This window comes from Elephantulus edwardii, unplaced genomic scaffold, assembly GCF_000299155.1.
Source record: "Elephantulus edwardii isolate Elephantulus edwardi_28Jun2011 unplaced genomic scaffold, EleEdw1.0 scaffold00029, whole genome shotgun sequence".
Classification (NCBI taxonomy): Eukaryota; Metazoa; Chordata; class Mammalia; order Macroscelidea; family Macroscelididae; genus Elephantulus; species Elephantulus edwardii.
In genome coordinates this window covers 17,902,587-17,917,447 of record NW_006399779.1, presented here as the reverse complement: position 1 = coordinate 17,917,447, position 14,861 = coordinate 17,902,587, and positions in this window count along the sequence as shown.

Here is a 14,861-nt window from a genome sequence, read left to right as displayed (position 1 = left end):
ACTTTGAAGAGGTAGTTCTTACCGACTTATTATTTTAGTATCTCTTGATCTTGGTGTCTCATTATCTGGCACTGTATCAGGCAACACTCTACAGCTATTCATAGGTTTCAAGGGTCCATTATTTCAGAAATGAATGGCTAGTTCTGCTCCCTAGTCATAGTAAACTATGGTTAACATTCAGAAGGATGGGAATCTAAGATCACTTAATTGTGTTCATGTGAAATCTATACCTTGACCAACAGCTATTGTTTTAGCAGAGCAAAAGAACATTGCATGGTTTAAAATAAAGAAAGATGTGCTTTGGGGCGGTATACTTCTCCATGTCAATTCAATTTGTACACTGAACAAATAATTTAGAAAGACTGAACACTATAAAATAGAGTGTAGTGTCAAGATGAGAGGTAGATGCTTCAAACACCTGTGATATGTATATGACAAAATTTTGCTTGCTAAAAGTGAGAAGAACTTGAAACAGTTGCTGCAGAAGATCAAGGACTGCAGTCTTCAATATGAATTACATCTCAACAGTGAGAAAACCAAAACACCACTGAACTAACAGGCAACATCACGAGTGATGGAGAAAAAGAAAATTGTCAATGATTTCTTGGATATGCAGTGAAAACCCTTACTTTCAGCAGTTGAGAAATCAAAAGATGTGTTGCGTTGGAAAAACACGCTGTCAGAATGCTAACCAGTAAGGATGACAGTGTAAAGGCACAAATGCACCTGATCCAAGCCATGGCTTTCTCAATTGCCTGACATGCATCTGAAACTTGGACAGTGAATAATGATGACAAAAAAAGATTGATGCAAATGTATACACAAGTATATCTTACAGAAAGTGAAACTATGGTTCTCCTTGGAGGCAAGATCGTTAAACTGTTTCTTACATGCTTTGGGCATGTAGTTAGTACAGGTCAGTCCTTGGAGAAGTACATCCTGCTTAAAAAAGTGGAAAGGCATAAGAGAAAAACACCTACAACAAGATAGGTTGACAAGGTTTCTAATGGACTCGAGTGTATCAGGGATGTGAGGATGGTGCAGGATAGGGCAAATGTCAGATCTGCTGTTCACAGAGTCACTATGAGTCCCAGATAAACACAATAACATTAATACCATTATGGAACTCTGATGATATCATTAAAAAATTTGATTACTAACCAAAAGATCAAAGGTAAAATTATATAGTAGAAAATTGAAGAGTAGATATATTTTGGTATATATACTAAGGTCTGTCTTTCTTACTACCTATCTGTTTGTCTGTCTACCTAGCTACCTAGCTACTCATTTTAAATGTCTTCTTGGAAAATTATCCTTTTTGTTAGTATATATCAAACTTTATTAACCTTCTTAATAGATTTTTATTTAAATATTATTTTATTTGATATAATTATTACTGCTTCTGTTATCTTTGTTTCATAAGTACCTTGGGATATTTTTATTGATCTTTTTTATTTACCTTTTTTGGTTTCTTTATATCTAATATATGTGTCTTTAGACAATAAAGGTTTGAAAGATAGTTTTTGTTGTTTTTTTTTCAATCTATCTAGCCACCCTTTGCTTTTTGCATGGAAAGTTTGTACTATTTATATTTAATGTAGTTGTTATTCCCAGGTAGGTGGTAAGTGTTTTGAACCAAATCATCAATAACTTACTTTATGCAGATGACACAACCTTTCTTACAGAAAGCATACTTTAATACTTGGCAATGAAGATCAAAGACTTCAGTTTTCATTACGATTATATCTCAACATCAAGAAAATAAAAAACTTTGCCGCAGACCAAAAAGTAGGAAAAAAATTAAAATAATTAATTAATTTAAAAATCATGAAACAGGGAGAAAAGAGAAAGTCATCAACAATTTCACTTTACTTGGATCAATAATAACTGGCCATGGTACTAGCATTCAAGAAATCAGAATGTGGGACATTGGAGAAATATGTTATCAAGGGCTTTTTAAATATGCTAAAGAGAAGTGGATGTTTGTTTTTTTTTTTAATTGCTTCCTATGTATTTGAAGTTGGACCATGGACATGGAGGGCATGAAATGGATGCCCTAGAATTGTTGTGTTAAAAAAGGACACAGAATGTATTATGGACTCCCAAAAGAACAACAACAACAAAAAAAAACTCTATCTTGGAGGGAGTGCAACCAGGGTACCACTTTGATGAAAGAATGATGAAACTTGGTCTTACATACTTTCGGAATGTTGTCAAGAAGGGTAAATCTTTGGGAAAGGACTTTATACTAGGTGAAAGGTCAGAAAAAAACCAAAACAAAACCCTCAATAAGATGGACTGATATGCAATGACTAACTATGGACTCAGAATAGCAGAGAACAGGAGGATGGCACAGAACAGGACAAGGTACAGAGCTGTTGTCTATAGAGTTGCTATATGTCATAGTTGACTTAATGGCATGTAACAACAATAATCACAATTCACATCACCATTGTGCTCTGTCCTCTCTAAAGCACTGCTGAAAAGCCTCATTTCCTTATTTTCAACTTGAGCTGTGGTGCTGGAGAGGAGTACTGAATATACCATGGACTGCTAGGAGAACAAAAAAAATTCATCCTGGAGAGGGTGAAGCCAGGCTGCTACTTGGAGGCAAGCATCCTGAAGCTTCACCTGACATACTGTGGACATGTTGCCGGTGGGATCAGTCCTTGGAAAGGGGTGTCATGCTTGGGAGGGTTGAGGGACAGCTCAGGAGAGGAAGACCTTGGATGAAATGGATTGATTCAGCCATTGGGGTAATGAGAATAGGTGTGTCAGAAACAATAAGATTGGCAAGGGGGCAATGGGCAAAGTAGGGTTTAGGGCTGTTGTACATAGGGTCGCTATGAGTTACAAGTGACTCGACAGCACTTAACAACAACATGATTATATGGCATATGATAGAACTGCCAGTAGTATGACTCTGCTTTGCAAAACAAAATCAAGCAAAGAACTGTACAAAGGAAATTACTTCTCAAATATGAAAGTAAATAAATACAGAATACCAATATTGAATTAAGAAGGATCATGAAAAATCTGTCAATGTCCCCAACTATACTTTCAGACTCATTAACACATTCTATAAGATTACAGTGTTTTTTAAGAAAAGAGGGAATCTAATGCAATAGTCTGTCTAACATACTCTAGATTTAATTAACTAGTGAAACAAATTTACAGCTAACCTATTTAATGACTATATATCTAAGATTTGCCAGAGTACACTGCACACAACATAATCCTTCTGTAATAATATCCTCCTTAAAATAACACTGTTTTGTGTTCCATGGGTGATATTCCTGAAGATTTTCTTTTAATTAGATTTATTTGTACTCAAGCATATCCGTATTAAAATGCTTGTACAATTGATTTAGTTCATGAGTAATAACATTATATTATATATAAAATTCTCTAGTAGGTAAACTTAGAAATAATAATGATGATGATAATAATAACTAAAATTTATATTGATTCTTAAAATACCTATAAACACAATTACGTATCACAAAAAAACAAGTACATAATATAAAATTCGATTTTGAATATGGGAACTTCTACGGAATTACTACATTTGAGGGTTTGAGGAAGCTCCTAATATTTGTCAGTGTTAACACTAAGAATATATGTTTTTAAAATTGAACTGAGTATTTTCGTTTACACTTTCCTGAACAGTAGTCAATAATTATCTGGAAGGATTAACACTAATTGATTGCTTTTATTATGTTATTGCAGTAATTAATCAATATAACCCAACCTTGTTAGTTCGTTATATACTTGAAATTTATTGTCCAGAGATATAATGATTGGACTTAGAGGGTATCGTTGTTGTTGTTGTTGTTATGATGTGCCTTTTGCGACTCATAGCGACCCTATGTACAAAATCCCTAAATTCTTCTCTGTCCTGTGTCAATTGCACTGTCTCTGACACTCCCTTCCTGAACCCAGCCACTTAATCAGCCCACCTCATAGAGGGCCTTCTCCTCCTGCACTGTCCCTCCACCCTCCCAAGCATGATTTCCTTCTCCAAGGACCGGTCTCTCCTTACAACATGTCCAAAGTATGTTAGACGGAGCCTCAGAATCCTTGCCTCCAAGGAGCCACCTCGTTTAATCCTTTCCAGGGTGAATCTGTTTGTTTTTCTAGCAGTCCATGGTACTCTCAATACTCTTCTCCAGCACCAAAGCTCAAAGGCATGAATTCTTTCCTCCCTAGTCTTTGTCCAACTCTCTGATGCATAACTAGTGATTGCGAAGACCATGGCATGTATCAGATGCACCTTAGTCTCCAGAGAGACACCATTGCTCTTCATTACTTTGGAGAGGTCCCAAACAGCGGAATTTCTCATGGCAATACACCTTTTAATTTCCTGGCTACTGGTGCCAAGAGTGTTGACTGTGGAGCGAAGCAGACTAAAGCTGTGAACAATCTCAATCTCTTCACCATCCATCCTGATGCTGCCAATTGGCCCAGGCGTGAGAATCTTTGTCTTCTTGACAATGCGTCTCAATCCATATTGGACTTAGAGGTACAATAAATAAAATAATTAGCATTTCTACTGCAAATGTGATTAAATAGAAAACATCTACATATTATATTCCAACTTCTGAATGAGAAACTAAGAATTTGTATTTACAGTGATGTATAAAGCTGTATGTCTATTGAAGTTCTTTGTGCGTATGTGAGACTAAAAGTCAGAATTGACTATGCAAAAAAAAAAAGGATTTTATGTCAGATTTGTACTGTACTTTAAATCATGCTTAGAACATAGGGACTAAATAGGTAGAAGATAAGATAAAGCTTGCAATAGATAGATAGCAATACAGATCCAATAGTGTATTTCCCTATACAGCCAAATTTATGTTATGATGACTCTCCATTGGTCTTCAAGGCTGTAAATCGTCACAGGAGGAAACTGCCTCCTCCTTTTCCTACAGAGAGGTCAGTAGCTTTGAATGGCCAGCCTTCATTTGGGAGCCCAAACACATAACCCATTTATACTACCAGAGTTACTGTGGTTCAATGAATTAAGCAAAATGGCCCTTTTAGATATAACCTTCCATTTTATCATGCATTATAAATTCTAGTCTCTTTAACTGTGCTTACAGTCTCATTCTGTGGCGAGCCATTTGTTGCAAATGAGGTAGAATTTCTTAGATTTCACTTTACTAGAAGGAAGGCAGGACACAATTAGTCACCCTTAGTTCTCTTGGAGATGTGGCTTATAGTACCACATCCTCTATAAAGAAACACTCTTAGATGGCTCACTCCTTTTTTTCCCAGTAGACACTGCAGATAACCTAATTCAGCTATTCTGAGAGTCCAGTGCCACAGCCTGTAGGCCACTGGCTTATCAAATTCAACATCCTTGGCAAACACATGTCCTGGTCTACACCAGCAGCCCTTTAAGATTGATACATAGATTCGGAACTTGCCAATTCCACAATGGTATGAAGTGTTTTCCTGAAAGCTTTTAGCTTCTGTGAGACTTTCCACTATATGACACAATCCAAAGACATAGATGGAAGTAAAAGGGCTGAGAGGAGGAGAATTAGTTGATGGTAGAGGTGATGGGTGTGCAGCTGGAGTGGTCTTTGGAGACAAGAACAATGAGACTTGGCCTCATATACTTTGTGTTTGTTGGTAGAAGGTGCTATTCCTTAGAGAAGATCATGAACCTGAAAAGGGTAGAGGGTTGGTGAAGAAGAATAACCTCAACCAGGTGGATTGAAACTGGAACTGCTGCAAAGGGTTCTTGTGTGTCAGGAAGCAGGAGGATGGTGCAGAATAGAACAGGGTTCAGATCTTTGTTCATAGGGGCACTATGAGTCATACTAAACTCGACGGCACCTAACACAACAACAACAACAACAACAGAGATGATGGGCTTGTAAAGCTCGTTTGAAAGTTAGACACTAAGGAAATTCTTAACTTCCCCCCCCACCACTGTTCAACCCACTCCCCCTTGCCTGCAGTCTATAAGCAAGGAGGCCAAGTAGTGGTTCAAGAGTACCATTCATTCTGGCACGGAACATTATGAGAGACACAGGGGTTAAGTACTTCCTTGCAGGAACTACTTTTGTACAAATTCTCTCAGAGGAAAACACTCATCCAAAAAGCCTTCGGAATATGTATCATTCTGTTGTATTATGTACGTATGGTGCTTCAGTGGCTTAGTGATAAAGAAGCGTCCTGTCAACCCAATGGCTCGTGATCCAAATCTACCTGTTCTGTGAGAAAGAAGATGGGCAGTCTCCTCCTGTGTGACCTGCTGTCTCTGAAAACTTGCTGGAGTGTTAACTGTGCATCATTTCCAACTCAGTGGTAACAACAACAACAAAATCATATTTCTATATTTAGCAGTGTGGGTAGATGTATGTTATTAAACGAAAGAATTGACTTGATGGCAGTTGACATACCGTATTATCAGTTGTCTTTATACTGATTCCAATTCATACCATTCCCAAGTGTAGCAAGGAATTGTGGTCCATAGAGTTATAAGTAACAGAAGTAACTCACAGGGGGCTTTTTGTTGTGGTGTGTTGCTTTTTTTTTCGTTTTTTGGTTTTGTTTTGTTTTTTTTTTCTAAGAAGTCTAAGGGGACTTAAACTTTCACCAGCTACTTTAGTAGTGGATTAGAATAGAACTGACCAGGGAGCCCACAAATAACTTTCAACATGGAATCCAGCCTATTTGGACATTAGACAGAGAAGGATGTGTGGGATATGTGCAATTACATGAAGTGAAAATAATTTTTATGAAACTGTGTATGATAATTTAAATGTGTTTGCATTATTAAAATTTTGAAATATAAAATTGAACAAATTTTCTTCAATATTGATTTAAAGCAGAATTACTTTACTAAAAAAACCCTTCTTCTTGTTGTTGTGTACTATCAAGTCAGAACCGACCCATAGCTGACCCTCAAGCGGTACTTAATCACACAAGAGGAGATTCCCCATCCTTCTCCCATGGGGAAGCTCACGGCCTTGAACTGCCTTCTTCAGGATTGCAGTGCAGTTTATTACTGAACATTAGGTTAACACACTCTGGGACGTGTGTATAAAATACCCTTGTTTACAAACATTAACCGTAATGACATATAGTGTTAAGAGGTCTACTGGCACATGGGTTAACTCTTCTGCAGCTAACCAAAAGGGTGGTGATTTGAATCCATTCTGTAGGAAAAAAGAAATCTCTGGTAATCTACTCTTGTTAAAATGAGAACATAGGAAAATATTGGGGCTGTTCAGTTCTTTGTTGTAGGTTGATGTAACTCAGAAGTGTCTTGGGTGAAAAAAGTAAAAATAAGTGACTTGAAGGAAGATAACAGCAACATATAATGTATTTTAGAATCTGCAGTTCTTAAGCTGCTCTGCTAATGTAGACTTGTAAGGTGCTCTACTGCTTAACAAAAGGCCCTGCATGTCTGCCAGTTCAAATCCACCTAGGTTCTGTGGGAAAATGTTAGCAGTCTGATCCCATTTGTATATACAGTCTTGGAAAATCTATGGAGACTCACTCAGGGCCGTGAATGTGTTCCTATGAGTCACTCATGGCAATGAGCGAATTTTGGTGGTTCTCAATCAGGGATGTTCTGTTGTCCCTCAATAATTCACTTAAGACCTTTTGGAAATTTGAGACATCGTCCTGTGGTTGCCATAACAACTGGGCATTGGGAGTTGGTACTGGCATATGTTTCCTCAGGCTGCAAATGTTAACTGTTCTGTAGTTCGGCACATTAATGTCCTAACTTCGATATCAGCATGCTAACTCCTATGTGCTGTCAAGTTAACTGTAACTCATAGCGACTCTGTGAACAACAGACCTGAACCTTGCCTTGTACTGTACCATCCTCATGATCTCTGTCATGTCCAAGTTCATTGTGGTAGTCACTGTGTCCGTTTATTACATTGAAGGTCTTCCTTTTATATCATTGACCCTACCTTTTCTAGTATGTCTCTCTCTGAGTATTGCTTCTTATGGCAACATGACCAACGTTTGAATGAGGGTGTTTCAATATTCTTTCATATAAGGAGTACTCTGTTTGCATTTCCTTCAACATGCATTTGTTGGGTTCTGTTGGCACTCCATGGGATATACACTACATTTTGCTGACGCTACAATTCAAAGACATTGATTCTTTTTCAATCTTCCTTAATTATTGTCCAACTTTCACATGCATAGGAAACAATTGAAAATAGTATAGCTTTGATAAGGCACACTTAAATCATTAACTTGATATGTTGTTGTTATGTGCCATCAAGTCATTTGTGACTCATAGCGACCCTGTGTACAACAGCCCTAAACCGTGCTCTATCCTGTGCCAATCTCATTGCCTCTGACACACCCATCCCGATTACCCCAGTCACTGAATCAATCCACCTCATAGAGGGTCTTCCCCTCCTGCGCTGTCCTTCTACTCTACCCAGCATGATGTCCCTCTCCAAAGACCTGTCTCTCCTTACAACATGTCCAAAGTATGTCAGGCGAAGCCCCAGAATCCTTGCCTCCAAGGAGCAGCCTGGTTTAACCCTCCCTAGGATGAATCTGTTTGTTTTCTTGGCAGTCCATGGTACATTCAATACTCTTCTCCAGCACCACAGCTCAAAGGTGTCAATTCTCCTTCTGTCCTTCCTAGTCATTGTCCAACTCTCTGATGCATAACAAGTGATTGCAAAAACCATGGCCTGTATCAGGCGCACCTTAGTCTCCAAAGAGACACTGTTGCTCTTGAGTACTTTAGAGAGGTCCCTAATCACAGACTTTCCCATCACAATACGTTTTTTGATTTCTTGGCTACTGGTGCCAAGAGTGTTGACCATGGAGCCGAGCAAACTGAAGCTGTGAACACTCTCAATCTCTTCGCCATCCATCCTGATGCTACCGATTGGTCCGGTAACTTGATATAGCTGGACTATATAACTCTGGAGAGGTCTTTAACAGCAGATTTACCTAATGTGAGTTGCCGTTTGGATATCTTGACTGTTGTAGCTATGGATGTAAATGTAAAATGAAATAATTGACAACATCAGTCTTTTCTCCATCAATTATGATGTTGTCTATTGGTTCAGTGGTGAGGATTTTTGCTTTCTTGATGTATAAATGTAAACCATATTGAGCACAGCAGTGTTTGATGTTTTGTAGCAAGTGCTTAAAATCATCCTGATTTCTATATTGTTTCTATCATCTGTATAATGCAAGCTGTTGGTAAGTCTTCTTCCAGTTTTAATTCCAAATTCTTCATCATATAATCCAGCGTCTTTATTTATTCAGCATATCGATTGAGTATGTATGGAGGAAGATACAACCTAAATACACATGTTCCCTGATTTTAACCTTATAGTGTTTCTTTTTTCTGTTTGGCAGTTTTTGGTCCAGGCCTAGGTTTCTCATGACCATAGCTAACTGTTCTGGGATTCTCATTATTCTCAATATTAGCCATACTTTGTTATGATTCACACACTCATGTCTTTTCATGATCAAGAAAATGCAGATAAATAAAATACCTCTCGGGATTACTTACTTTCAACAATTCTGACAGCAGTAATTGTATCCTTGTGCCACAAACTCCTCTGAATCCAGCTGTAATTTCTGACAGCTCCCTGTCCATGTGCTGTTCCAGTCATTTCTAAATGATCTTCAGAAATCTTTACTTGCATATATTGTTATTGTTATTGTTATGTGCCATCGAGTCTTTTGGAACTCACAGCGACCCTACGTACAAGAGCTCTAAATGCTGTTTTATGCAGTGCCAACCTAGCCATCTCAAATGCAGTTATTCCCACCACTCCAGTCACAGAATTAATCCATATCATCGAAGATCTTCCTCTCCTTCGCTGCCCCTCCACTCTGCCAAACATGATGTCCCTCTCCAAGGACCAGTCCTTCCTTGCAACATACCCAAAGTATATCAGACGAAGCTTCAAAATCCTTGACTCCAAGGAGCATTCCGGCTTCACCTTTTCCAGGACAAATCTGTTTGTTCTCCTAGCAGTCCATGGTATATTCAACACTCTTCTCCAGCACCATAGCTCAAAGGCATAAATTCTCTATCAACTTAATGAAATTGTGCCATAATTTTCATTGTTTATTGGACTACTTTTTGGAATGGGAATAACAGTCAGTTAGCCAAGTCTGCTACATTTGTTGGCAGAGTCTGAGACACAGAGACAATATAAATGGGTATATAAACATGCAAATTCCATTCCCAGTAATTGTTGTTGTGTACCCTCAAGTTGGAAACGAGCCATAGTGTATACTACAGTGGCTTTTAGAGGCAGTTAATAGCACAGGGGGAGATTGTCCATCTTTCTCGAGTGGAGCAGTAGGTGGCCTCAAACCATGTGCCTTTGGGATTGCAGTTCAGCTTCTTGCCAACAAGCCAAAAAATTATAATACTTGTAAACCATAAATTGAAGGTTATTAGACAAACACCATGGTTCATAAAATGAATCTCTGCCTACACTATAACTTTTTTCTGGATCCATTATTGAATATTTATCATTTATAGAGCAAAATAATAATATTGGTTGTCTTTAGTCATGAATACTAAAGAGTCACATTTTCTATAGTAACCCTTCTACTTGATAGTTACTAAATAGTATCTTTACCTTCCCAACTATATTAACAACCCACTAGTAATGTCTCTCATGAAAATGTACTTTCCAGACTCTATATTTTTAAATTCAGTTTATACACACAAATGTGCTTACCTTCATCATAGAAACTAAGTTCTTAAAGAGTTAAACTACTGAATAGGTCACACTGCAAAAATAAAATAAAATGAATGATTGTCCAAGCCTACCTGTATCTAAAGAAATATGTTCCAATGGAACTTTTAAGTCACCATGGAAATAGGTTATAAGAACTTTTTTAACATTCAATATGTTTCTGTTTTCTTACAGTCATCTTATTTTTAGGTAAGTCATGTTTCTGCCAGTAAGTCATTTATTTTCCTGCTTAACTGGGACATGCTTCATCTACCTTTACTAACTGTTAGTTTTATATGTTTGAACCCAAATATACAATATAATATAGATGATATAGATATAGATATAGACATAGACATAGACATAGACATAGACATAGACATAGACATAGACATAGACATAGACATAGACATAGATATAGATATAGATAGAGGGGTGACAATATTATAAAGACCAGTCTGAAATGTTATAAATTGTATTTCAAAATCAAGCTAACAAAATTCTATTTTCAATTCATTAATTGCAAGCCCAACTGTTCTTCATGAACCTTCATTCATGTTCAAAATGTCTTTACATTTTGTGAGTTATGCCTAAAAGAAACTGTGGGGTTAGCATAAAGGTTGCTTTTTTAACCATTACAGTTTGCTTCCTTTCTTCTCTGGCTACCTCAACAACAGACACATGGTCTTGCAAATTATTGACTAGGATAAGAGAATTAGTGTGTTTACACACACTAGGCAGCAAGACTTGAGATGAGCAAGACTTGTGGTGGCAGATTAGAGGGAGACCATGTTGGCAAGACTCTGGTCATGGTGTTGGAGGAACTGTGGCATTGCTGTGGAGAAACTGTGTCAATGTGTAAGAAATAGAGCTCTGAAATGAAAGCCACAGTTAAAGGTGTTTTCTGTACTTGTCAGATACTTAAAGGAGAAGCTGAGTTAGAACTTGCTGGATGCTTGTTTGCTGGGTGAGTTGGGTTTGAATGCTGAACTGAAACCAGAGCCTAGACTAATTAAGGAATTGTACCTTGGAACTTGGGCTAAAAACCTGGAATTGTATTGGGAGATATACTTTGCCTCTCTCTTTATCCAGCTTTCTTCCCAAATAAACCCCATAGTTTGTGCCATAATTGTGAGTCTGTGAGTCAGCAAGGAATAAACGAACTCCTTGTTGTTGGTGGTACCATGGATCTGTGTTATGTACTCTTTATCTGCTTCCTACTCTGAGGCAGCGAGGGGCTTTGCTATTCTCACTCCCTCTGAATCTTTCAGAGAGACATGCACAGACTTGCACTTCCGTGTCTCATTTTCTGCTCATTAGACTTCAGGTGAGCAAGACTTGTGGTGGCAGACTTGAGGGAGACACTGTTGGAAAGACCTTGGTGACAGTATTGAAAGGAAATTTCCTTATGAGTCCTTATAATATTTCCTTAAATATGAGTCCTTTCCTTAGCACCCAGTACAGTGCTTTTTCTCTGCATCTTGACAAATATAGTTGATCCCACTCTCACCAGTGAGTGTTTACTGAAGCAAACTTATAATAAATGCCAACCAGATTTTAAAAAATTTCTTTATTTTCTCCTTTTGTTTACTTATCTTCAGCAATTTAATTTTTTTTTATTTAAACAGTTCTTTTAGGGTGTGCAGTACTAATATAACCATAGAAATAACCTTCTTTTTCCCTTTCTTTTTATACTTAGCAGTTTATTTGTATTGGTTTTGAATCATTGCTTGCAGAAAGGGAAAAGGACTTGAAACACTTATCAATTAATATCAAAGACTATTACCTTCAGTATGGATTATCTTTCAATATAAAATATACACGTTTCTTCAACTCAATCCATAAACCACACACAATCATAACCTATAAATGGAGGAAAACATTGAAGTTGTCAAAGATTTCCTTTGGCTTGTATCTAAAATCAATGCTTAAGGAAGCAACAATGGAGAACTCAAACATTGCATTTAGAAAGTCTGGTACAAAAGATCTCTTTAATATATTAAAAAGCAAAGATATCACTTTGAAGTTAAGGCGGACTTAATCCTAGATATAGTGTAAGCATTTGCAGTTGCCTCTATACACATGTTGGGAAAGCTGCAAAGTGACTAAAGAAGAATGAACCACTGATGCCTTTGAGGGCTAATGGTGCTGAAGTATAAAGAATATACCAAGCAAAGACAAAAGAATGAACAAATCTGTCTTATAAGAAGTACAGCCAGATTGAGCCTTAGAATTGAAGATGCTGAGGCTTTGATCTCACTTACTTTGGAAATGTTACCAGGACAAAACCAGCTCCTGTAGAACAACATTATATTTGGTAAAGTAGCTCAGTTAAACTGATTGCCAAAGAGTCAGAAACAGCTCATAGCTGACTCTGAAGCAGATATCTGAGGCTGTGAATCACATGGAAGGTCATTGTTCATCTTTCTTCCTCATAGTTCTGGTGATTGAAAGCCCCAAAGGGTCACTATCTTGAGGTTAACAGTGCAGCTTCCTACAGATTATGCCACCAAATCGCCAGACTAGGAGCAGACCTATAAAAAGGAAAAAAATAAATGCTCAAGGAGTTACACTGGAGCAGTAATTATTAAAGTGAGTTTAAATATACCAAAAGTTGAGAGTATGGCTTGGGACACTGTTTTGTTCTCTTATCACTAAGACGGTCATTAGTAAGAAGTAACAAGGCAGCACTTAATAAATACAATATTTCTATTCTTTTTTGAACCACTATGAACACAAAGTATAACTCATCCATGAGGATAAGAAACTGTGAGCAAATGCAACTTTGAAATAGGAATGATTTACCCCATGAACTCCATCATACGTGACATGGCTTGCAGTGGTTGTTAGGGGCCCTGAAGGTGAGCGCATCATCCTTGCCACCTCCACCATGCCCAGTCAAGCCCACTGTGGTAGACACTGTGTCAATCATCTCATAGAAGGTCCTCCTCGCTTATGATGGCATTCTACCTTTCCAAGACTGTCTCTCCACGAGGAGTGATTCCTCATGAAAATACACCGAATGTAAGTGAGATAAAGTTTCACTGTCCCTGCTTCTGAGGAACACTCTGGTTGCAATTCCTATAAGACAGGATTTGTTTTGGTTGCAGTTCACGCAGTCCTTGTTTGATCCTCTTCGCCGACACAATTTAAAGGCATCACTTTTTTCTTTAGTCTTCCTTATTCACTTTCTAGTTTTCAGCAGCATAGGAAGCAATTAACAAAAATTATGGTGTGGATCAGGAGCATCTTGCTTTTCAAAAGGACATCATTTCCCCCAGCCTCTTGGAGACACCCTTGACAGCACATACTCGCAGGGAAGTCCCTCTTTTGGTTTCTTAACTGGTGCTACTGTGGACGGTGATTGTGATGACTAAATGGAGGCTTAGAACCAAGGGAATATTCCTCAAATCAATCATACTTCTTTTTTGTTCACTTATGAAATCAGAATAAAAATATTGGCAAGGATAAAATTATCTTTCTTTCTGCATTTTTGAAATATAATGCTATTTTTCTTATTTTTGAATGGCTTTTCTTTCAGAACTTTTTAATGTCTCAGGAAAAAAAGAATGGGACATCTGATAATTGCACCTGATAATTGGATGTTCTGTTTTGAAAATCTGTATAATTTATTTTCAATAATTACCAAGTCAATTACTTATCTCAAAGGAATGATTTAGTTGGTATTTTTCTTTGAGAGCAAAGCATTCAAGCAGATAAAATATTGCAGCTGAAACCCTTACAGATTCTTCTTAGCCTCTCTTTTTAGTATCAGATTTTTATTATACTTGGAAGATGATATAATTACAAAATTTAATTAGCAGCCAGCAGAATAAAGTTGTATTTCTTCACATTAGCAGAATGTCAGAACCCAAACACTGAAGCTTTCAATCAGGGAAATGAAGTAAAATCTTTTCAGTATGCAGTTCAAACATCTCAATGAAAATATACCATTTTTTAGCGTCTCTCTCTCTCTTTCTCTTCTCTCTCTTTCTCTTTCTCTCTCTCTCTCTGTGTGTGTGTGAGAGAGAGAGAGCGCATGTACACACAAACATGTTCTAAGTTACAAAAATGTAATTGAGATCATCTAATGAAAGGAATAAGATACATTAAGTTTATAAAAACTCTCTAATTGCTAATTAGGTAAGAGTGCAT